The sequence below is a fragment of the Eurosta solidaginis genome, chromosome 1, assembly GCF_040869045.1.
Source record: "Eurosta solidaginis isolate ZX-2024a chromosome 1, ASM4086904v1, whole genome shotgun sequence".
Lineage (NCBI taxonomy): Eukaryota > Metazoa > Arthropoda > Insecta > Diptera > Tephritidae > Eurosta > Eurosta solidaginis.
The window spans coordinates 234136237-234160445 of record NC_090319.1 but is presented as its reverse complement, the minus strand read 5'-3'; the positions used below and the strand labels follow the sequence as shown (position 1 = coordinate 234160445).

General features: G+C 38.5%; 1 long non-coding RNA gene across 1 annotated transcript; it reads left to right on the top strand.

Annotated features, from left to right (window-relative positions):
• The first annotated feature begins 2818 nt into the window (after positions 1-2818).
• On the top strand, positions 2819-3679 carry LOC137241736 (uncharacterized). Its single transcript, XR_010950021.1, has 3 exons — positions 2819-3045; positions 3134-3296; positions 3574-3679. It is a non-coding gene; the product is annotated as an uncharacterized lncRNA (long non-coding RNA).
• Positions 3680-24209: the final 20530 nt, after the last annotated feature.

Below are 24209 nucleotides of genomic sequence, written 5' to 3'. Positions count from 1 at the left end.
TGTGCCGATATTGCAGCCAATATCATGTTCAAGTCTGTGTTTGTAACTGTCTGCGATGTTTCGTTTTTCTCTTCAATTTTTGTTGTTGTTTCGTCCCCATCAGGATAAAAGACAAACTCGTCCACATCAATTCCTTGCGACTCCATTACCTCTCGTAGCCGTGCTTGAAGTTCGATCTTATTGCCGGTTGTATTTAATCCACGGGTCTCCAACTCATTTTTTAGTTGCTGGATCTTCAATTCACTGAACTTTGCCATGTCCAAGTTGTATTCCCAATCTTCGGAATTTATTCAACAATTCCTCTTCTGACACCAATTGTAACGAATTTACTAGCAAATCCTCTTATTTGCCCTTCTTCTGCTAAGTTCGAATCACTAAACTGTTGAATAAATAACTCCAATATTGAATAATGGAAAAATGGCCTTTATTAAAGTACTTCACAATAACACTCAAACTGTGCAACGAATAGCTTGCTTAATAACCAAACTGATTGATAGCTCAAATGAAACTCTACTATCCAAAATAATACTGCTATAGCTCGCTAGATAGCGTCTGAATCGAAACTGCTTGACAACTCAAATCAAACTGAATTACTTCTTACTCGCTTGCGCCGCTTTTTATAGTTTACGCTGCATACATCTAGGCTCTTCTATTTCCAGAACTTACCAACTATTTCGTGTGTTTATAGTTCTCATATAGTTTCTACTTGTTTACAATTGTCTACTTTTCAGCGTCTCTCAAATGTATGTGAGTTTGTAGTTTACAGTCTCTCGCACACACATAGGCGTATAATTAAATGCATCTGTGTGTGACATCTCTCGGCTGCCTTATATATGTGTATACATGATTTGATTATTGACGTAAATACCGCTTAGCATGGCCTTAGTGATGCTAATATCCGTGACAATATGATAACTATTAAATCAACCTTGTCATGTATTAAATTGTCATATCAATTTCTCATGTTAATAAAACATTTCACCATCTAACATTGAAAATTATCAAAGTAACAGCTTTCACGTCAAATTGATATGAAAACTGTTAAATCAGTCTTTCATGTTGATAAAACATTTCACCATCTAACATTGAAATTGATCAAAGTACCAGCTTTCACATCAAATTGATATGAAAACTGTTAAATCAGTCTTTCATGTTAATAAAACATTTCACCATCTAACATTGCAAATTATCAAAGTAACAGCTTTCACGTCAAATTTATATGAAAACTGTTAAATCAGTCTTTGATGTTAATAAAGCATTTCACCATCTAATATTGCAAATTATCAAAGTATCAGCTTTCCGCCAAATTGATATGAAAACTGTTAAATCAGTCTTTCATGTTAATAAAAAATTTCACATAATATTTCTTAAAAAACGCTTGTTCCATAGGAAATCGAATTAAATCGCTGTGTACTCATTTTAAAAGTATAAAAAGTGAGAGTATTGATTAAAGAACAAGGCGAAGAGAAAATGAGTGATAATTGCATGTTACTTGGCGAAAACGTTTCGCTGGCAATGAATAACGCTGGGCAGGAATTCTTTCTAGAAGAATCACTTGTACAAATTTGTAAGAATGCTGAGATTGTGACGCAAGGTGCTCCGTGTGGAAATTTGCAACTGGTAAGAAGTGATTTTTTATAAACAACTTCTTTTTTATTTGGTTAATTTGAAGGCCATCCATTGAAAATGCTATTCAATGTATGGAGCATAGATCAGAGCCGTAGCCTATACAGTGATAGCATTCCTTAGGCTGTGAACAACGTCGCGTTTTTGAGCGGGGCAAACAGCAGGAAAAATGCAGAGCCTAAAAAGTTCTATCCCTTTTTTGTGCTACGGCTCTGCTCCTAACTCTGTTCATGTTCAGAGCCGGAGCAGTAGCAAGGCATATTTTTCGCTGGTACTGCTGCTCTGGAGGACTTTAAAGCTGTAATGACATTGACTGATCTAAATGCATAGCATGATATTTTTTGCGTAGGCTGTCCAAACTCAATCAGGAGAGGACCAGCGTTTAAAAAACTTATTGAAAGAGATGAATGTAGAAGCCGCTTACGACAAGTTTTATGGTAATGGTTTATCTTATTTATAATAAAAATCTTTTTTAACTAATCATGTTTTAACTAATCCAAATAAAACTTGTGGAATCACATATGACCGGTTAAAGTACATAAACTGTGACGACTTGGCGTTGGCATTTCCAGGCAACGAAAATATAGGTTATAGAGCAGAACTTAGGGAAAAAATTGGGCTTTGGAAACACAAGAACGTAATATATTTCTTTATAAAGTTTTAAATAGTATATTGTGTTTTAATATTAACAATTTTCTGTTTTAGTTTCCAGAAGAATCTCTTTCGACTCTTAGTATGAACTCAAATGTACAAAATTGGCTTGAAAATCAGCCTCTTCACTCACCAGCTAGCAATTCCAATTCGGCGAAAGTTACGGTAAGGGTTGATTGGAAGCTGTGGATATTCTTTAAACTTAATTTTCTTGCAGAATGTAACTGACATGGTGAAAAAACTCAAAAAGCGGCCAATCTCTACTAAGCTTGTATCAAATGAAGAAAAAGTTGGATATGGATGATAGAAAAAGATTGCTTAACATTATTGTGGAAAACTTCTTCGATTCTAATTCACGAAAGTACATAATACCACGTCCGTATCATATGAATAAATTGGCTGAAGAAATTGTAGAAATTTTTCCGACAGGAAATAAGGAAATATATTACCATATCTCGCAAGGCCGGACGGAAAACCAATGCATCTGGTGTTTTATACAATCGCTTCAATAACTTAAATCGCAAGCGCTTAAAACTTGAAAGCACCACGTCAGAGGAAGAGAATGCATCTGATAAGGAAACACTCTGCTCCACTAATTACATTTCACTTAAGAATAAAATGAAGTATATGAGTGGTGACGAAGGCGATGCAATCAATTTATGGAGCGAGACATATAAATACCGTGTTAATGATATACGTCACTTAAAAGACTTGAAATCTATCCTGGAAGAGTGGCCATTCTACAAGCAAGCTACAGGACCAAAATTTGTACGTACTAAAAGTTTCCAAAACACATTAACGTTCTTACACTAACACAAGCATATTTTTCATTTAATTTATGTACATACATATGTAGCTCGATTTCGATTTTCAAAAAATATACCCAGAAGAAACGTTTCATCTAATAAATAATTGGATAGATGTGCGGAGCCAACTGTGCGAACTTTATAAAGATTTGTTGAGGGATAAACATTATGGAGATCTCTTTGCGTTAGTAAGCAAAGAATGCGTTAACGACAGTGAGTATCATTACTATATACTTACACTGGCTGTCATAAAGATTTGCGCAAGGAATTTTTTGCTGTTTTCACCTAGTTTTGCTTAAGCAAAATAATTTTCACTATTTCTTTATAAAAACATGTACGAAAACCAATATAAAGTAAAGCTCAATATCAAAAAAGTCCTTGTGCAAATCTTTATGACCGTCAGTGTACCTTCATATTTATGTTTTCACATTTATAAGACACTTCTTAGGCTGAAACATTTTTTCTATTATGTATGTACATACATATGTAGATTCCAAAGATTGCATTTTGATTATGCTGCTAAATGCTGTATTGAAACCCACATCACGATACGTCGCAGAAATTGATGGAAAGCGTGTTACTTGTAAAACTACTATTCGAGATGCTATGAACAGTTGTATTATATATATTACCAATATAAATGATCTGGAATTTACGTACGCAGAGAAGGAAAAAAAATCGATACACAGGAAAGAAAAAATTCAACCGTATCTCATTGTAGTGGGTCCAGATATAAAAAGCTTAACTGAATTTTATATAAACTATGACGGAACTATACAAAAGTTTCACACATTTATAGCTGCTTTAGACATTTGCTTTAAGATATTTCATGTATTTAACTTAGAGTATCCAAAAGAGTCATCTTTAATATGGTATTTTTTGCAAAAACAAATTTACAAGATAACAACGATCTATGACCTAAAAAGCTCAGCTTTATGTGAATTTTTGACCTTCTTTAAATCATAAATAAAAAATGAGTAAAGAAGTAAAATGTTTTGCTTGTGATAGAGTTTTTATTGAACTCTCAATATTACTTAAACACTTTAAAGATGCTCAATAGTGGCTTTCGATGTACTTTTTCAAATTGTAATCAACTATTTTCAAACCTGTATTGCTTTAAGAGGCATACCCAAAACCATTTGAAACATTTTATCGAAAGTGAGCTAACACTACCAGAATCTAAAAGAACTAAGACTGATTTACCTTTTGTAAACGACAGCTCTAGAATAGTTGCTCAAATAGCAGACTCAGACAGACCTTGTAACAATACGGACGAAATGAAAGAAAGTAAGTTAAATGTATCAAAAAAATGTCAATCGTTTTTATTAGATTTACATACTAAGAGCAACATAAGCAGAAAAGACGTTCTATCGATTCAGGAAAGTGCATCTGCTATAATTTCTAGCGTTGTGGAGCCATTGAAAAATAAACTTCTTAGCTATACTCCTGAAGATAGAGAAAAGATATTATAGAATTTGTTAATTTTTGCGAAAACCCGTTCAAAGACGTTCAAACTGAATATAAGTTTTTAAAAATCGTTGAACGATCAGACGAATTTTCAAAACCACAGTTTTTTAATATAAACAATGAAATGTGTGAAGTTATATTAAATAATAGACCAACAATAGAAGCAGGTAATGTGTTTGGCTGCATTATGCCGATTAAATTTCAAATTAGAAAATTTTTCGAATTACCATCAGTTCTGGAAATTACTTTAAATAATATAAATTACCTATTTAATTCATCCTCGATTACGCATTTCATAAACTCAGCTTCATTTAAAGAGAAGTTAAAGTTTTTTGTTGGTAAAACGGTATTACCGTTTTTTGTTTACATGGATAGCTTTGAAATTAATAATCCGTTGGGTAGTCATGCAAATGCAGATCAAATATGTGGTGTTTATTATATATTTCCAACTTTGCCGCAATATCTGTTATCTAATTTAAACTATATATTTGTAGCAGCTTACTTCAAAAGCAAAGAACAAAAAAAGTTTGGTAATGAGCCTTTTATGAAACCTCTAATTGATATATTCAAATCTCTTGAAGAAGACGGTTTAGAACTTAATTTAAAAAATTGTACTAAAAAAATATACTTTGTATTGTGTAATATTCTTGGGGATAATTTAGGCTTGAATGACATTCTTGTGTTTACAACTTCATTTAATTCCAATTATTATTGCCGATTCTGTATGAGAAGCAAAGCTGAGATGCATTTAGATTGCGTGGAGTATACAGACTTCATCAGGTCTGAGAAAAATTATAATGCGGCATTAGTGACTAACGACGTTAAGCTAACTGGAATAAAATTGAATTGCTTGTTTAATGATTTAACATCTTTTCATGCTACAACAAATTTTGCGGTACATATAGTACACGATTTGTTCGAGGGAGTTTGTAAAAATGATATTTGTGAAATTCTAAAATACTTCATAATTCAAAAGAAATTATTTTCCCTTGAAGCATTTAACTACAGAAAGCAAATGTTTAACTACGGTGAAACGGAAATTGGAAATTTGTCCCCTCCTTTTGAATTAACTCACCTCTCTAGTGGTAACCTCAAAATGTCCGCTAGAGAAATGATGACGTTTGTACATTTTCTTCCTCTAATAATAGGAAATCGTATTCCAGACGACGACGAATGTTGGTTATTTTTTTTAACACTCCTCAAAATTATTGACATGATACATAGCAGTTCTTTTGATACAAATTCTTTAATTAAGTTAGAGTCTTTAATAAAATCGCATAATGAAATGTATTTGGAATTGTTTCACAAATCCCTTAAACCTAAATTTCACTTCTTAACACATTATGTGCGTGTCATTAAACAATTAGGTCCTCTTAAGTACTTATGGACTTTTCGATTCGAATCTAAACACAAGGAAGCAAAAATGTATGCAAGAAGTAATACTTCCAGAAAAAATATAACATACGGTCTAAGCATGAAGGCATCTTTAAAGTTTACAGCATTTATTAGGGCCCATAACAAAGGGTTTCCAAGCCAAACGCAATATGATAAAACTGAGCATTTTCGAATTAAAGATTGCAGTTATTTTAAAAATATCGTGAACTTTCAAACTTTTGAATCAATGTTCACGAATAATATTAAAGCCAAATTAGTCAACTTTAAGGGGACGACGTATAAAAATGCCTATTTTTTAACAAAAACTACTGAAGAAGTCATTGAACTATATGAAATAAAAGAAATTGTTATTAGTGTCAATAATGAGGCTTACTTTCTGGTCTATAAACATGAAATTATTGGATTCTTAGAGCACTATCAATCGTACAAAGTTGGTTGTAAAAAGAATGTTATTGAATTAAAAAATGTTGAATTTTTTACAAGTCCACCTATTCATTTGTACTACATTAACGAAGGAACTCCTGTCATTAGAAATAAGAATTTTTAGTTCCTGTTTATTCATTAAAAAAAATATTAAACAAGTGCCTATTTATTATAAAAAAATAAATTTTATTGAATTGAAAAATAATAATAAATATACTAAAAATAATTTTAATTTGATGTCATCTTCATTTCAAATCAACAGTTTTTAATGTATATTTAACGTTACTTTCACGTAAGTATAATTTCCAATTAACATTTTTAAAATGTTGTTTCAACGTTGCTCTACGTGAGTATTACATAAATATCATGTTAATTATGCATGAGTATCATATCAATAATACATTATCGTCATGTTAATTGTACGTGTTTCATGTACATATACATAAATATCATGTTAATTATACATGAGTATCATATCAATAATACATGATCGTCATGTTAATTGTACGTGTTTCATGTACATATACATAAATATCATGTTAATTATGCATGAGTATCATATCAATAATACATGATCGTCATGTTAATTGTACGTGTTTCATGTACATATATATAAATATCATGTTAATTATACATGAGTATCATATCAATAATACATGATCGTCATGTTAATTGTACGTGTTTCATGTACATATACATAAATATCATGTTAATTATACATGAGTATCATATCAATAATACATGATCGTCATGTTAATTATACATGAGTACCATATCAATAATACATGATCGCCATGTTAATTGTACGTGTTTCATACACATAAATTTCACGTAAAAATGATAGAGTCGAAATGATAAAATTAACATTTTTTTATTTCAGTTGAGAATTGTAAACAAAAAATGTTAACTTTACGTGGTTTTTAGTATTTTTTTGGTTCAGTGTAGAAACAAAAATTCAGAAATCAAAATTGCAGAAGTCAAATTTCAGAAGTCAAATTTCAGAAGTCAAATTTCAGAAGTCAAAATTCAGAAGTCAATATTCAGAAGTCAAACTTCCGAAGTCAAAATTCAGAAAGTAATCAGACAGCAAAAACATTAAATTTTGCGCAAAATTTTATGTTTTTTTTGCTGTCTGATTACTTTCTGAATTTTGACTTCTGAAATTTGACTTCTGAAATTTTTTTCAGCCATCTGGTTATTTTCCAAATTTTAAGTTATAAATGTCTTTCTGCCTTCTGATTACTTAATTGTTTGGTTTTTCAGTTTTGATATATTTTAAGTATAAACTACTAATCCATTTTTAATGTATGATCACTGACTTTATTTTTATCATCACTTTTTCATGTTATTGTAAATTTTCTTAGATGGATTTTTTCACTTTCGTGAATATGTTTTAGTAAAAAAAGTGAATCGAATTATGGTGCCAGATTAATTCGATATAACAACGTGGAATGTTATCGATTGGCAAAAGACTTAAAACGAAAAGCTACTGAAGAGTGTCGTACCTCGAGAGATATTGTAGGACAGATTATATCAAATGCAAATGTAGCTGTTAGACCGATCCTCCCTTCAGTCGATCAAATGATGCGCACCGTCAGGCGAACACGTGCTTTAAATTTCGTTCCGAAAAATCCTAATAATCTCAAAGAACTCGTTCTTGAAAATGAGTTTATCAAAACAATAGATGGAAAACAATTTTTGCTATATGACAGTGGGCCAAATTATCAAAGGCTAATCATTTTTTCCACAGAAGAAAATTTTAAATTTTCAGCAAGTTGCTCCTCGATTCATATGTACGGCACATTTTCTGTTGTTCCTCCACTTTTTTCCCAATTATATACATTGCATGACAAGTGTTTCCTTTATATGTATATATTTGAATACAGTTCTCGATTCTATTGAAATTCTATTATTTGCAGGAGGTGTAAATGGTTTAATAGTTCCCTTGGTATATGTACTAGTATGTAACAAAAAACAAGAAACATATAATATCATAATGAAGACTTTATTAGAACAAAGAAACTAATTTTAACCTAAATATTTGATGTTGGATTTCGAGAAGGCGGCAATTAATTCAGTAAAAAAACTCGTTTCACGAAGCATTAATTCATAGATGTTTTTTCCACTTTTCCAAAATCATTTGGAGACATATCCAATCATTAGGGCTGCAAAAGAGTTATACAAATTTTTCAATTTTCGCGATGAATTTAAAATATTTATTAGCACTTGCATTTGTTCCAGAGGAAATGGTGATCGATGCATTCGGATTGATATCTGAACTGGAATTTTATGTGGATAACGAAGAAAAGGAATACAATTCCGAAATATAAAACTTACTAAATTATTTCGAGGTAACTTATATTGGATTGCCACTTCCTGGAATACAGCAACGTCAGAAGAAGTCGTTTGGGTGAAGCCCAAACAAATAATTCCATCGAAGGGTCGCACAACGCCCTTCGAAATGCATTTGGGACATACCCTAACATATTTAATTTCATAAATAAAATAAAAAACGAACAGGCAATAACAAAAACAAAACTACAGCAATTTTCACTTGGAGGTGAGCCATATCGAAAACGCAAGAAAAAATACAAAGACTTCGATCAGCGTTTGTTTAGTATTGTAAATTCATTTGAAAAAGATGAACGCGAAAATGATTTAATTAATTACATGCCTGCCATTGCACACAATTTAAAATTTTAGATTGTACTACTTGTTCTTTATACATAATACCTTCCAAATAAATACACTTTTCTGAATTTTGGGAAAAATTTAATGTTTTTTCTGTATTCTGATTACTTTCTGAATTTTGACGTCTGAATTTTGACTTCTGAAATTTGGCTTCTGAAATTTGACTTCTGAAATTTGACTTCTTAATTTTGACTTCTGAAACTTCACTTCTGAATAATGATTTCTGAAATTTGACTTCTGAGTTTTGACTTCAGAATTTTATCTTTCTGAAAAAAGGGTTCTGACTAAAGTTTTCTGAAAAAGTGTATTTCTGAATTTCTGTTTTCTGAATTTATGGGGGGCACCATATAGCACTCATCAACAGCTTTCATTTGATATCCATATTGTATAAACACATTCTACGGGTACCCGGGTCCACGTTTAGGGCTATATCTCGAAACCCTAGCCTCCTAGTTGTATGAAAATTATCCTGTACTATAGCACTCATCAACAGCTTTCATTTGATATCCATATTGTATAAACACATTCTAGGGGTACCCGGGTCCACGTTTTGGGCTATATATCGAGACCCTAGCCTCCCAGTTGTATGAAAATTATCCTGTGCTATAGCACTCATCAACAGCTTTCATTTGATATCCATAATGTCCTAGTCCTAGTCCTAATCCCAGTCCCAGACAGTCTCTGGTATACTTATCGGAAAAAAGCATCGTAAATACTAATATTGGCATTTATATACGAAATTTCAGGCAAATCGGATAGGACGTATGTAAATAGGTATGTCGGTATTATTAATTCTTGTCTTTATTTCGGCTTCGCATGCATATTTATTAGTTTTGGCAGGTTGATGCGACTAAATTGAATTTCACAATGAACTTTGGAGCTCTCAGCAACAGCTTTCATTTCATATCCATAATACACATACATTCTAGGGGTATTTTTGGTATCCATATTGTTTTGGCGTATATCTCGAGACCCTAGTCACTCAGCGGCGTAAAACTTACTCTGTATTATAGCACACATCAACAGCTTTCATTTGATATCCATAATACACACATTCTAGGGGTATTTGATATCCTTTTTTTTGGCGTATATCTCGAGACCCTAGTCACTCAGCGGCGTAAAACTTACTCTGTATTATAGCACACATCAACAGCTTCAATTTGATACCCATAATGTAAAAACACATTCTAGGTGTATCCGGGTCCTCGTTTTGGGCTATATCTCGATACCCTAGCCTCCCAGTTGTATGAAAATTATCCTGTACTATAGCACTCATCACGTTCTGGGCTATATCTCGAAGCCCTAGCCTCCTAGTTGTATGAAAATTGTCCTGTACTATAGCACTCATCAACAGTTTTCATTTGATATCCATATTGTATAAACACATTCTAGGGGTACCCGGGTCCACGTTTTGGGCTATATCTCGAGACCCTAGCCTCCCAGTTGTTTGAAAATTATCCTGTACTATAGCACTCATCAACAGCTTTCATCTGATATACATATTGTATAAACACATTCTAGGGGTAACCGGGTCCACGTTTTTGGCTATATCTAGAGACTCTAGCCTCCCAGTTGTATGAAGATTATCCTGTACTATAGCACTCAGCAAGAGCTTTCATTTGATATCCATATTGTATAAACACATTCTACGGGTACCCGGGTCCACGTTTTGGGCTATATCTCGAGACCCTAGCGTCCCAGTTGTATGAAAACTATCCTGTACTATAGCACTCATCAACAGCTTTCATGATATCCATACTGTATAAACACATTCTAGGGGTACTCGGGTCCACGTTTTGGGCTATATCTCGAGACGCTAGCCTCCCAGTTGTATGAAAATTAGCCTGTACTATAGCACTCATCAACAGCTTTCATTTGATATCCATATTTTATAAACACATTCTAGGGGTACCCGGGTCCACGTTTTGGCCTATATCTCAAGACCGTAGTCACCCAGGGGTATGAAAATTATCCTGTACTATAGCGCCCAACCACAGCTTTCATTTGATATCCATAATGTAAAAACACTATCTAGGCGTTCACGAAACCACATTTTGGCATATATCTCGAGACCCTAGTCACCCAGGGGTATGAAAACTACCCTCTACTAAATCACGCATCAACAGCTTTCATTTGATATACATATTGTATAAACACATTCTAGGGGTGCCCGGGTCCACGTTTTGGCCTATATCTCGAGACCCTAGTCACCAATAGGTATGAAAATTATCGTGTACTATAGCACTCATCAACATCTTTCATTTGATATTCATATTGTATAAACAAATTTTAGGGATACCCGTGTCCACGTTTTGATCTCAAAACCCTAGGCACGTAGCGAAAAAAAAGGTAGACGTTGGCCGATTCTCAGACCTACCCAATATGCTCACCAAATTTCATGAGAATCGGTTCAGACGTTTCGGAGGAGTTCAGCCTCTAAAACCGTGACAGAAGAATTTTATATATTAGATTGTATAAGCACATTCTAGGGATACCCGGGTCCACGTTATGGCCTATATCTCGAGACCCTAGTCACCAAAAGGTATGAAAACTACCCTGTACCAAAGCACTCATCAACAGCTTTCATCTGATATCCATATTGTATAAACACATTCTAGGGGTGCCCGGGTCCACGTTTTGACCTATATCTCGAGACCCTAGTCACCAATAGGTATGAAAATTATCCTGTAATATAGTACTCATCAACAGCTTTCATTTGATATCCATATCGTATAAACACATTCTATAGGTACCCGGGTCCCCGTATTGGCCTATATCTCGAGACCCTAGTCACCCAGGGGTATGAAAATTATCCTGTACAATAGCACTCATCAACAGCTTTCATTTGATATCCATATTGTATAAACGTATTCAAGTCCATGTTTTGATCTCAAGAGCCTAGGCACGTAGCGAAAAAAGGGGTAGACGCTGGCCGATTCTCAGACCTACCCAATATGCTCACAAAATTTCATGAGAATCGGTTCAGCCGTTTCGGAGGAGTTCAGCCTCTAATACCGTGACAGAAGAATTTTATATATTAGATTGTATATACACATTCTAGGGGTACCCGGGTCCACGCTTTGGCCTATATCTCGAGACCATAGTCACCAATAAGTATGAAAATTATCCTGTACTATAGCACTCATCAGCAGCTTTCATTTGATATCCATATTGTATAAACACATTCTAGGGCTACCCGAGTCCACGTGTTGGGCTATATCTCGAGATCATAGCCTCCCAGTTGTATGAAAATTATCCTGTACTATAGCACTCATCGACAGCTTTCATGATATCCATACTGTATAAACACATTCTAGGGGTACCCAGGTCCACGTTTTGGGCTATAACTCGAGACCCTAGCCTCCCAGTTGCATGAAAATTATCGTGTACTATATCACACTACTAGGGGTCCTTGACGACAATCAGGAAGACGGTGCAATAAAAAAAGACAAATGGAAATGGGTGAAAAGCGAGCTGTCGAATATCACCCTGGACGTTCTTATGCGCAATTCTGGACCGCAACCGGTATGCAAGGATGCGGGGTGGTTCCAGGGTAGTATCAAAGTCGTGGCATGCGGAGACGAGAGGTCCGCAGCCATATACAAAAAGGCGGTAGAGTCTGTAGGTGAAGTCTACCCTGGGGCGAAGCTCAGGGCGGTCGATTTCAAAGACATACCGTCACGGCCACGTCAAGGGTGTGGCTACCGGCAAAACCAGCTGAACCAGAGAGGATATTCAGTATGATAAGGATCCTCAACCCGACGCTGCCAGCCGCCAACTGGAGAGTTTTCAGCGTGGAAAAGGGGGACAGAGCCACACGTTAGGCTGTCCTCCTACTGAATGAAGAATCGCTGACAGTATTGAAGGAAACTGGAGGCGATATAAATTATGGTTTAGACACCGTGACTGTAAGGGTCTACAGTAACGACGGCAACGCCGCTAGGAACATGGCAGCCGAGTTGGAGCCAGAAGAAGAAGAATGTAGCGACGAGGACGGGGTTACGAAGGCGGATGGGGGAGAGCCGGATACGCGGGACGGCTACGCCTCGTCTACCTCATCCATGGGGATAGGCGGGTTACACCTGCATTATACGGAGGAGGAGCTGATGATGGAGGATGCGGCTAACTCTACGCTCAAGGAGGGAGAGGAAGTGTGCCATGTTGGTGCGGGTCCTCCAGATAAACCTGCACCATAGTAAAGCAGCTTCCGCTGCACTGCTGCTCCGACTGACATCTAAAGGAGCAGCTGATATTGTCCTCATCCAGGAGCCTGGGGGAGTAATGACGAAAACGAAAGGGGTGAGTTACTTTTTGATATCATCCTAAACTCTAGACTAACCATAAGTAATAGGGGAACTGAACCAACCTTTATTACAAAAACAAGAAGGGAAGTTCTCGATGTCACCTTAGTCTCAGAAGATGCGGAAGATTTGGTCAGAGACTGGAGGGTCCTTAAGGACCACTCATTCTCTAACCATCGTTACATCCAATTCGACTTAGGCTTGGTGAAAAAGCGGAGCGCTGCCATCAGAAATATTAAAAATACAAATTGCCAAGAATACAATAGGGAACTAGTTAAGATATTGCCACTTGAAAGCGTACCCGAAACACCAGGTAACATACCAGAACTGGAAAGACTGGTAAATAGCTTCACGGGGGCATGCCGCAAGGCACTAGATAAAATCTGTCCCAACAGAATTCAAAGGGGTAAAAAGAAGCCACCATGGTAGAAGTATATAAAGGTGGAAGTATATAAAGAACAACGCCGAAACCGGTTTGTCTCAAAACCAATTTTGACAAGGGATGACGGAAAATCGTTCCAATATACATCATATAAAGAACATCTTAGAAATTATAAGTTTGAGCTAAGGAAAGCCAAAAGATCCTCCTGGCGGGATTTCTGTAGCAACATGGAAACAGTGTCTGAAGGGAGTAGACTCAGGAAAATACTTTCCAGATCGGCTAATACGGCCCCAGGATGCTTGCAAAGGCCTGATGGTTCGTGGACCGAAACTGGGGAGGAAACGCTGGATTTACTGCTGGATACACACTTTCCAGGTGCAGCTAGGAACGAACCAGGGGATACACAAAGCTTGACGCAAGCAACAGTGCAACCTATACTGCACAACCTAATTACAAGAGAGAAGATATCTTGGGCCATCCAATCTTTTGAACCATTCAGAACTCCAGGGCCGGACGGAGTTACACCTATACAACTGCAACAGTCACTGGAATGCAGCACTAGCTGGCTATATGCTATAATAGGAGGTGTCGTGGCACTAAACCACATCCCAAGTATATGGAAAATATCTAAAGTGGTATTTATTCCCAAGGCAGGCAAGGCATGCCACGCGAAGCCTAAGGACTTCAGACCCATCAGTCTATCTCCGTTTCAACTAAAGGTGATGGAGAGGCTGAAGGAAACACATATCAGGGAGGCAGTGAATGACCAACTCTCTGAAGCACAACACGCCTATATGAAGGGTAAATAAACCGAAACGGCATTGCACGAAATTACATCGTGCATAGAGAGATCGTTCTCCTTCAAGGAATACTGCCTGGCAGCCTTCCTAGACATAGAAGGAGCGTTCAATAACATTAAACCTGACTCAATCATTAAGGTACTGACTGATCTGGACATCGATTCTCAGCTGGTGGGTTTTGTGCACCAATTGCTGCTATGCAGGGTAGTATGGGCAGAACTTGCAGGGGTATCGGTGAGCAGGTTCGTCAGTAGGGGAACTCCCCAAGGTGGAGTCCTATCCCCTCTGCTGTGGGTCTTGACGGTGAATCAGCTGCTAAGGGACAGGGAGGAGGGGAGGGGCTGTAAAGCCATAGCATATGCTGGCGACCTTGCTTTGGTGATAAGTGGGAAGTTTCCACAAACGCTCTGCGATATGATGCAGGTGGAATTAAGAAGGGTCGAAGCATGGGCCGTTGATAATGGTCTGGGTGTGAACCCAAGTAAAACGGAGCTGGTGCTCTTTACGAGGAGGTATAAGATACCACGTCTTTCAACTCCAGTGCTGGCAAACACAGTGCTTAAGTTAAGTGAGTCCGCCAACTATCTAGGGCTCACACTTGATAAGAAATTGAACTGGACACAAAACACCACGGAACGTGTCCGTAAGGCTACGGTTGCCTTCTACACATGTAAAGGGGCAATTGGAAGGAAATGGGGTATGTCCCCCATGATAGTACATTGGATATAGGCGGCCATAGTTAGGCCAATATTGCTATACGGGGTGGTGGTATGGTGGCCCGCCCTGAATAAATCCTCGACGGTTCTTGCTCTTCAAAAGGTGCAAAGATCTGCACTACTATGCATAAGCGGAACCATCCGCACAACGCCAACGGAAGCTATGAACCTACTACCCATAGATATAGTAGGCATTAAATATGCAGCATGTGCAGCTATCAGGCTGAGGAAACTGACGACATAGTCGCACTGCAAACATACTGAAATTCTCGACAGATTCTGCATACCAGAATGGACAGATTTCTGCAAACCACATACCAACTTTAACAAGGGATACGAGATATTAATCCCTGAGAGGGAACAGTGGGCGAATGACTCTGATTGGCCCACTAACAGCATTCAGATCTACACAGATGGATCTAAACTGGATAACAGGATCGGAAGGGGTGTCTATTTGGAACGATTGGGGATACAAAGATCGTTTCGCCTTCCGGATCACTGTAGCGTATTTCAGGCCGAGCTTGCGGCCATACAAGACGCTGTGGACTGCCTTAGGGAGAAGGCAATCTCCCAGAAACACATTTATATTTTCTCAGACAGTCAGGCAGCACTGAAAGCCTTTGACTCTGTCACAGCTAATTCTGAAACTGCAGTAGGCTGTCGCAGATCACTTAACGTGATGGCTGAACAGTTTACTCTGCATCTGGTATGGGTTCCGGGACATAAGGGCATACCAGGTAATGAGATGGCGGATGAGCTTGCAAGAAAGGGTACATCCCTTCCACTTTCGCCATCCTGGAAGAGGTTGGGCATGCCGCTCTCCACCTGCAAGCTCACGATAAACGAGGCTCTACTGATGGAATCGGGAGCCACGTGGAAACATCATGATAGCTGCCACACGACAAAACTCACATGGCCGGAATGGAATGAGAAGAGATCGCAAGAGCTTCTCACCCTCCGTAAGAAGGATATTTCCTTGGTTGTAGGTCTTCTTCCGGGTGATTTTTGTATTGGACCGCATGCGGAAAGGATTGGCACTCCATTTAATGATTATTGTAGAAGCTGCGGCAACGTAGAAGAACCTGAAACTGTTAGGCATCTACTCTGTGAATGTCCAGCGCTCGGTAGAAGAAGGCAACGTTTTATGGGCAAGATGTTTCTCGTAGATCTGACTGATATAGCTGAGGTCAATACACGACGCTTAGTTAGCTTCATAAACTCAACGGAGCGGTTTGATTAGGAGAGTAGGAACAAATCCGTGTGGTTTCACAATGGGCCTATAAAGGCCTAAGTGTGCCGCTCCAATGTGGACGGCAGCCATTTGAACCTAACCTAACCTAACCTATAGCACACATCAACAGCTCTCATTTGATATCCATATTCTATAAACACATTCTAGGGGTACCCGGGTCCACGTTTTGGCCTATATCTCGAGACCGTAGTCACCCAGGGGTATGAAAATTATCCTGTACTATAGCACTCATCAACAGCTTTCATTTCATATCCATAATGTAAAAACACTATCTAGGCGTTCACGAGCCCACAGTTTGGCCTATATCTCGAGACCGTAGTCACCCAGGGGTATGAAAACTATCCCCTACTAAATCACGCACCAACAGCTTTCATTTGATACACATATTGTCTAAACACATTCTAGGGGTACTCGGGTCCACGTTTTGGCCTATACCTCGAGACCCTAGTCACCAATAGGTATGAAAATTATGCCGTACTATAGCACTCATCAACAGCTTTCATTCGATATCCATATTGTATTAACACATTCTAGGGCTACCCGGGCCCACGTTTTGACCTTAAGACCCTTGTCACGTAGCGAAAAAAAAGGTAGACGTTGGCCGATTCTCAGACCTACCCAATATGCTCAAAAAATTTCATGAGAATTGGTTCAGCCGTTTCGGAGGAGTTCAGCCTCTAAAACCGTGACAGAAGAATTTTATATATTAGATTGTATAAACACATTCTAGGGGTACACGGGTCCACGTTTTGGCTTATATCTCGAGACCCTAGTCACCAAAAGGTATGAAAACTACTCTACTAAAGCACTCATCAACAGCTTTCGTCTGATATCCATATTGTATACACACATTCTAGGGGTGCCCGGGTCCACGGTTTGGCCTATATTTCGAGACCCTAGTCACCAATAGGTATGAAAATAATCCTGTATTATAGTATTCATCAACAGCTTTCATTTGATATCCATATTGTATAAACACATTCTAGGGGTACTCGGGTCCACGTGTTGGCCTATATCTCGAGACCCTAGTCACCCAGGGCTATGAAAATTATACTGTACTATAGCACCCATCAACAGCTTTCATTTTATATCCATATTGTATAAACGTATTCTAGGGGTACCCGGGACCACGTTTTGATCTCAAGACCCTAGGCACGTAGCGAAAAAAGAGGTAGACGTTGGCCGATTCTCAGACCTACCCAATATGCTCACAAAATTTCATGAGAATCGGTTCAGCCGTTTTGGAGGAGTTTAGCCTCTAAAACCGTGCCGGAAGAATTTTATATATTAGATTGTATAAGCACATTCTAGGGGTACCCGGGTCCACGTTTTGGCCTATATCTCGAGACCCTAGTCACCAATGGGTATGCAAACTACCCTGTACTAAAGCAATCATCAACAGTTTTCATCTGATATCCATATTGAATAAACATATTCTAGGGGTACCCGGGTCCACGTTTTGATCTCAAGAGCCTAGGCACGTAGCGAAAAAAATGGTACACGTTGCCCGATTCTCAGACCTACCCAATATGCTAACAAAATTTCATGAGAATCGGTTCAGCCGTTTCGGAGAAGTTCAGCCTCTAAAACCGTGACAGAGAATATAATATATTAGATTGTATAAACACATTCTAGGGGTACCCGGGTCCACGTTTTGGCCCATATCTCGAGACCCTAGTCACCAAAAGGTATGAAAACTATCCTGTACTAAAGCACTCATCAACAGCTTTCATCTGATATCCATATTGTATAAACACATTCTAGGGGTACCCGGGTCCACGTTTTGATCTCAAGACCCTAGGCACGTAGCGAAAAAAAAGGTAGAAGTTGGCCGATTTTCAGATATACCCAATATGCTCACAAAATTTCATGACAATCGGTTCAGCCGTTTCGGAGGATTTCAGCCTCTAAAACCGTGACAGAGAATATAATATATTAGATTGTATAAACAAATCCTAGGGTACCCGTGTCCACGTCTTGGCCTTGGGTTCACGTTTTGGGCTATATTTCGAGACCCAAGCCTCCCAGTTGTATGAAATCTATCCTGTACTATAGCACTCACCAGCAGCTTTCATGATATCCATACTGTATAAACACATTCTAGGGGTACCCAGGTCCACGTTTTTGGCTATATGTCGAGACCATAGCCTCCCAGTTGTATGAAAATTATCCTGTACTATAGCACTCATCAACAGCTTTCATTTGATAGCCATATTCTATAAATACATTCTAGGGGTACCCGGGTCCACGTTTTGGCCTATATATCGGGACCCGAGTCACCAATAGGTATGAAAACTACCCTGTACTAAAGCACTCATCAACAGCTTTCATCTGATATCCATATTGTCTAAACACATTCTAGGGGTACCGGGGTTCACGCTTTGGCCTATATCTCGAGACCTTAGTCACCCAGGGGTATGGAAATTATCCTGTACTATAGCACTCATCACCAGCTTTCATTTGATATCCATATTGTATAAACATATTCTGGGGGTACCCGTGTCCACGTTTTGTTCTCAAGAGCCTAGGCACGTAGCGAAAAAAATGGTAGACGTTGGCCGATTCTCAGACCTACCCAATATGCTCACAAAATTTTATGAGAATCGGTTCAGCCGTTTCGGAGGAGTTCAGCCTCTAAAACCGTGACAGAAGAATTTTATATATTGGATTGTTTAAACACATTCTAGGGGTACCCGGGTCCACGTTTTGGCCTATATCTCGAGACCCGAGTCACCAATAGGTATGAAAACTACCCTGTACTAAAGCACTCATCAACAGCTTTCATCTGATATCCATATTGTATAAACACATTCTAGGGGTGCCCGGGTCCACGTTTTGGCCTATATCTCGAGACCCTAGTCACCAATAGGTATGAACGTTATCCTGTACTATAGCACTCATCAACAGCTTTCATTTGATATCCATATTGTATAAACACATTCTAGGGGTACCCGGGTCCACTTTTTGGCCTATATATCGAGACCCTAGTCACCAATAGGTATGAACGTTATCCCGTACTATAGCAATCATCAACAGCTTTCATTTGATATCCATATTGTATAAACACATTCTAGGGGTGCCCGGGTCCACGTTTTGGCCTATATCTCGAGAACCTAGTCACCAATAGGTATGAGCGTTATCCTGTACTATATCACTTATCAACAGCTTTCATTTGATATCCATATTGTATAAACACATTCAAGGGGTACCAGGGTCCACGTTTTGATCTCAAGACCCTTTGCAGGTAGCGAAAAAAAAGGTAGACGCTGGCCGATTCTCAGACCTACCCAATATGCTCACAAAATTTCATGAAAATCGGTTCAGCCGTTTCGGAGGAGTTCAGCCTCTAAAACCGTGACAGAAGAATTTTATATATTAGATTGTATAAACACATTCTAGGGGTACCCGGGTCCACGTTTTGGCCTTTATCTCGAAACACTAGTTACCAAAAGGTATGAAAACTACTGTACTAAAGCACTCATAAACAGCTTTCATCTGATATCCATATTGTATAAACACATTCTAGGGGTGCCCGGGCCCACGTTTTGGCCTATATCTCGAGACCATAGTCACCAAAGGTATGAAAATAATCCTGTACTATAGTATTCATCAACAGCTTTCATTTGATATCCATATTGTATAAACACATTCTAGGGGTACCCGGGTCCACGTGTTGGCCTACATCTCGAGACCCTAGTCACCCAGGGGTATGAAAATTATCCTGTACTATAGCACTCATCAACAGCTTTCAGTTGATATCCATATTGTATAAACGTATTCTAGGGGTAACCGGGACCACGATTTGATCTCAAGGCCCTAGGCACGTGGCGAAAAAGGAGGTAGACGTTGGCCGATTCTCAGACCTACCCAATATGCTCAAAAAATTTAATGAGAATCGGTTCAGCCGTTTCGGAGGGGTTCAGCCTCTAAAACCGTGACAGAAGAATTTTATATATTAGATTGTATAAACACATTCTAGGGGTACCCGGGTCCACGTTTTGGCCTATATCTCGAGACCCTAGTCACCAATAGGTATGAAAACTACCCTGTACTAAAGCACTCATCAACAGTTTTCATATGATATCCATATTGTATAAACACATTCTAGGGGTGCCCGGGTCCACGTTTTGGCCTATATCTCGAGACCCTAGTCACCAATAGGTATGAAAATTATCCTGTACTATAGCAATCATCAACAGCTTTCATTTGATATCCATATTGTATAAACACATTCTAGGGGTACCCGGGTCCACGTTTTGGCCTATATCTCGAGACCCTAGTCACCAATAGGTATGAAAATTATCCTGTACTATAGCACTCATCAACAGCTTTCATTTGATATCCATATTGACACAAGCGTAAAGCGTACGTCGCCGTGAACGGTTGTGTTTTTTCCGTGCTCTGAGTTTTTCTTCTATTTTTATACTCAGTTGAGCAGAGCTCACAGAGTATATTAAGTTTGATTGGATAACGGTTGGTTGTACATATATAAAGGAATCGAGATAGATATAGACTTCCATATATCAAAATCATCAGGATCGAAAAAAATTTGATTGAGCCATGTCCGTCCGTCCGTCCGTTATCACGAAAACTTGAGTAAATTTTGAGGTATCTTGATGAAATTTGGTATGTACGTTCCTGAGCACTCATCTCAGATCGCTATTTAAAATGAACGATATCGGACTATAACCACGCCCACTTTTTCGATATCGAAAATTTCGAAAAACCGAAAAAGTGCGATAATTCATTAGCAAATACGCATTAAGCGATGGAACTTGGTAGGTGAGTAGAACTTATGACGCAGAATAGAAAACTATTAAAATTTTGGACAATGGGCGTGGCACCGCCCACTTTTAAAAGAAGGTAATTTAGAAGTTTTGCAAGCTGTAATTAGGCAGTCGTTGAAGATATCATGATGAAATTTGGCAGCAACGTTAGTCTTATTACTATATGTCTGCTTAATAAAAATTAGCAAAATCGGAGAACGACCACGTCCACTTTTTAAAATTTTTTTTTTTTAAATTCAAATTTAAAAAAAAAAGTTAATATCTTTACAGTATATAAGTAAATTATGTCAACATTCAACTCCAGTAATGACATATTGTAACAAAATACAAAAATAAAAGAAAATTTCAAAATGGGCGTGGCTCCGCCCTTTTTCATTTAATTTGTCTAGGATACTTTTAATGCCATAAGTCGAACAAAAATATACCAATCCTTGTGAAATTTGGTAGAGGATTAGATTCTAGCACGGTAACTGTTTTCTGTGAAAAAGGGCGAAATCGGTTGAAGCCACGCCCAGTTTTTATACACAGTCGACCGTCTGTCCTTCCGCTCGGCCGTTAACACGGTAACTTGAGCAAAAATCGATATATCTTTACTAAACTCAGTTCACGTACTTATCTGAACTCACTTTGTATTGGTGTAAAAAACGGCCGTAATCCGCCTATGACCACGCCCACTTTTTCGATATCGAAAATTACGAAAAACGGAAAAAATGCCATAATAATATACCAACTACGAAAAAAGGGATGAAACATGGTAATTGGATTGGTCTATTGGCGCAAAATATAACTTTAGAAAAAACCTTTGTAAAATGGGTGTGACACCTACCATATTAAGTAGAAGAAAATTAAAAAGTTCTACAAGGCGAAATCAACAGCGTTTGGAATCTTGGCAGGAATACTGTTAGTGGTATTGCATATATAAATAAATTAGCAGTACCCGACAGATGATTTTCTGGATCACCTGGTCCACATTTTGGTCGATATCGGGAAAACGCCTTCACATATACATCTAAGGGCCACTCGCTTTTAAAACCCTCATCAATATCATTAATTTGATATCCATATCGTACAAACACATTCTAGAGTCACCCCTGGCCCACCCTAATGGCGATATCTCGAAAAGGCGTCCACCTATAGACCTAATGCCCACTCCCTCTTAAAATGCTCAGTAACACCTTTCGTTATTTACCCATATCATACAAACATTCTAGAGTCACCCCTGGCCCACCCTAATGGCGATATCTCAAAAAGGCGTCCACCTGTAGACCTAGTGCCCACTCCCTCTTTAAAATGCTCAGTAACACCTTTCGTTTAATACCCATATCGTACAAACATTCTAGAGTCACCCTTGGCCCACCCTAATGGTGATATATCGAAAAGGCGTCCACCTATAGATCTAATGCCCACTCCCTCCTAAAATGCTCAGTAACACCTTTCGTTTGATACCCATATCGTACAAACATTCTAGAGTCACCCCTGGCCCACCCTAATGGCGATATCTCGAAAAGGTGTCCACCTATAGACCTAATGCCTACTCCCTCTTAAAATGCTCAGTAACACCTTTCATTTGATACCCATATCGTACAAACATTCTTGAGTCACCCCTGGCCCACCCTAATTGCGATATCTCGAAAAGGCGTCCACCTATAAACCTAATTCCCACTCCCTCTTAAAATGCTCAGTAACACCTTTCGTTTGATCCCCATATCGTACAAACATTCTAGAGTCACCCCTGGCCCACCTTAATGGCGATATCTCGAAAAGGCGTCCACCTATAGACCTAATGCCCACTCCCTCTTAAAATGCTCAGTAACACCTTTCGTTTGATACCCATATCGTACAAACACATTCTAGAGTCACCCCTGGCCCACCCTAATGGCGATATCTCGAAAAGGCGTCCACCCATAGGACCTAATGCCCACTCCCTCTTAAAATGCTCAGTAACACCTTTCGTTTGATACCCATATCGTACAAACATTCTAGAGTCACCCCTGGTCCACCTTTATGGCGATATCTCGAAAAGGCTTCTACCTATAGAACTAAGGATTACTCACTTTTAAAATACTCATTACCACCTTTCATTTGATACCCATACCGTAAAAACACATTCTAGAGTCACCCCTGGCCAACCCTAATGGCGATATTTCGAAATGGCGTCCACCTATAGACCTAATGCCCACTCCCTTTTAAAATGCTCAGTAACACCTTTCGTTTGATACCCATATCGTACAAACATTCTAGAGTCACCCCTGGCCCACCCTAATGGCGACATCTAGAAAAGGCGTCCACCTATAGACCTAATGCCCACTCCCTCTTAAAATGCTCAGTAACACCTTTCATTTGATTCCCATATCGTACAAACACATTCTGGAGTCACCCCTGGTCGACCTTTATGGCGATATCTCGAAACGGCGTCCACCTATGGAATTAAGGATCACTCCCTTTGAAAATACTCATTAACACCTTTCATTTGATACCCATATCGTACAAACACATTCTAGAGTCACCCCTGGCCCACCTTAATGGCGATATCTCGAAAAGGCGTCCACCGATAGACCTAAGGCCCGCTCCCTGTTAAAATGCTCAGTAACACTTTTCATTTGATAGCCATATCGTACAAACAAATTCTAGAGTCAACCCTGGTCCACCTTTATGGCCATTTCTCGAAAAGGCGTTCGCCTATAGAACTAAAGCCCATTCCCTTTTAAAATACTCATTACCACCTTTCATTTGATACCCATATCGTACAAACACATTCTAGAGTCACCCCTGGCCCACCTTAATGGCGATATCTCGAAAAGGCGTCCACCGATAGACCTAAGGCCCGCTCCCTGTTAAAATGCTCAGTAACACTTTTCATTTGATAGCCATATCGTACAAACAAATTCTAGAGTCAACCCTGGTCCACCTTT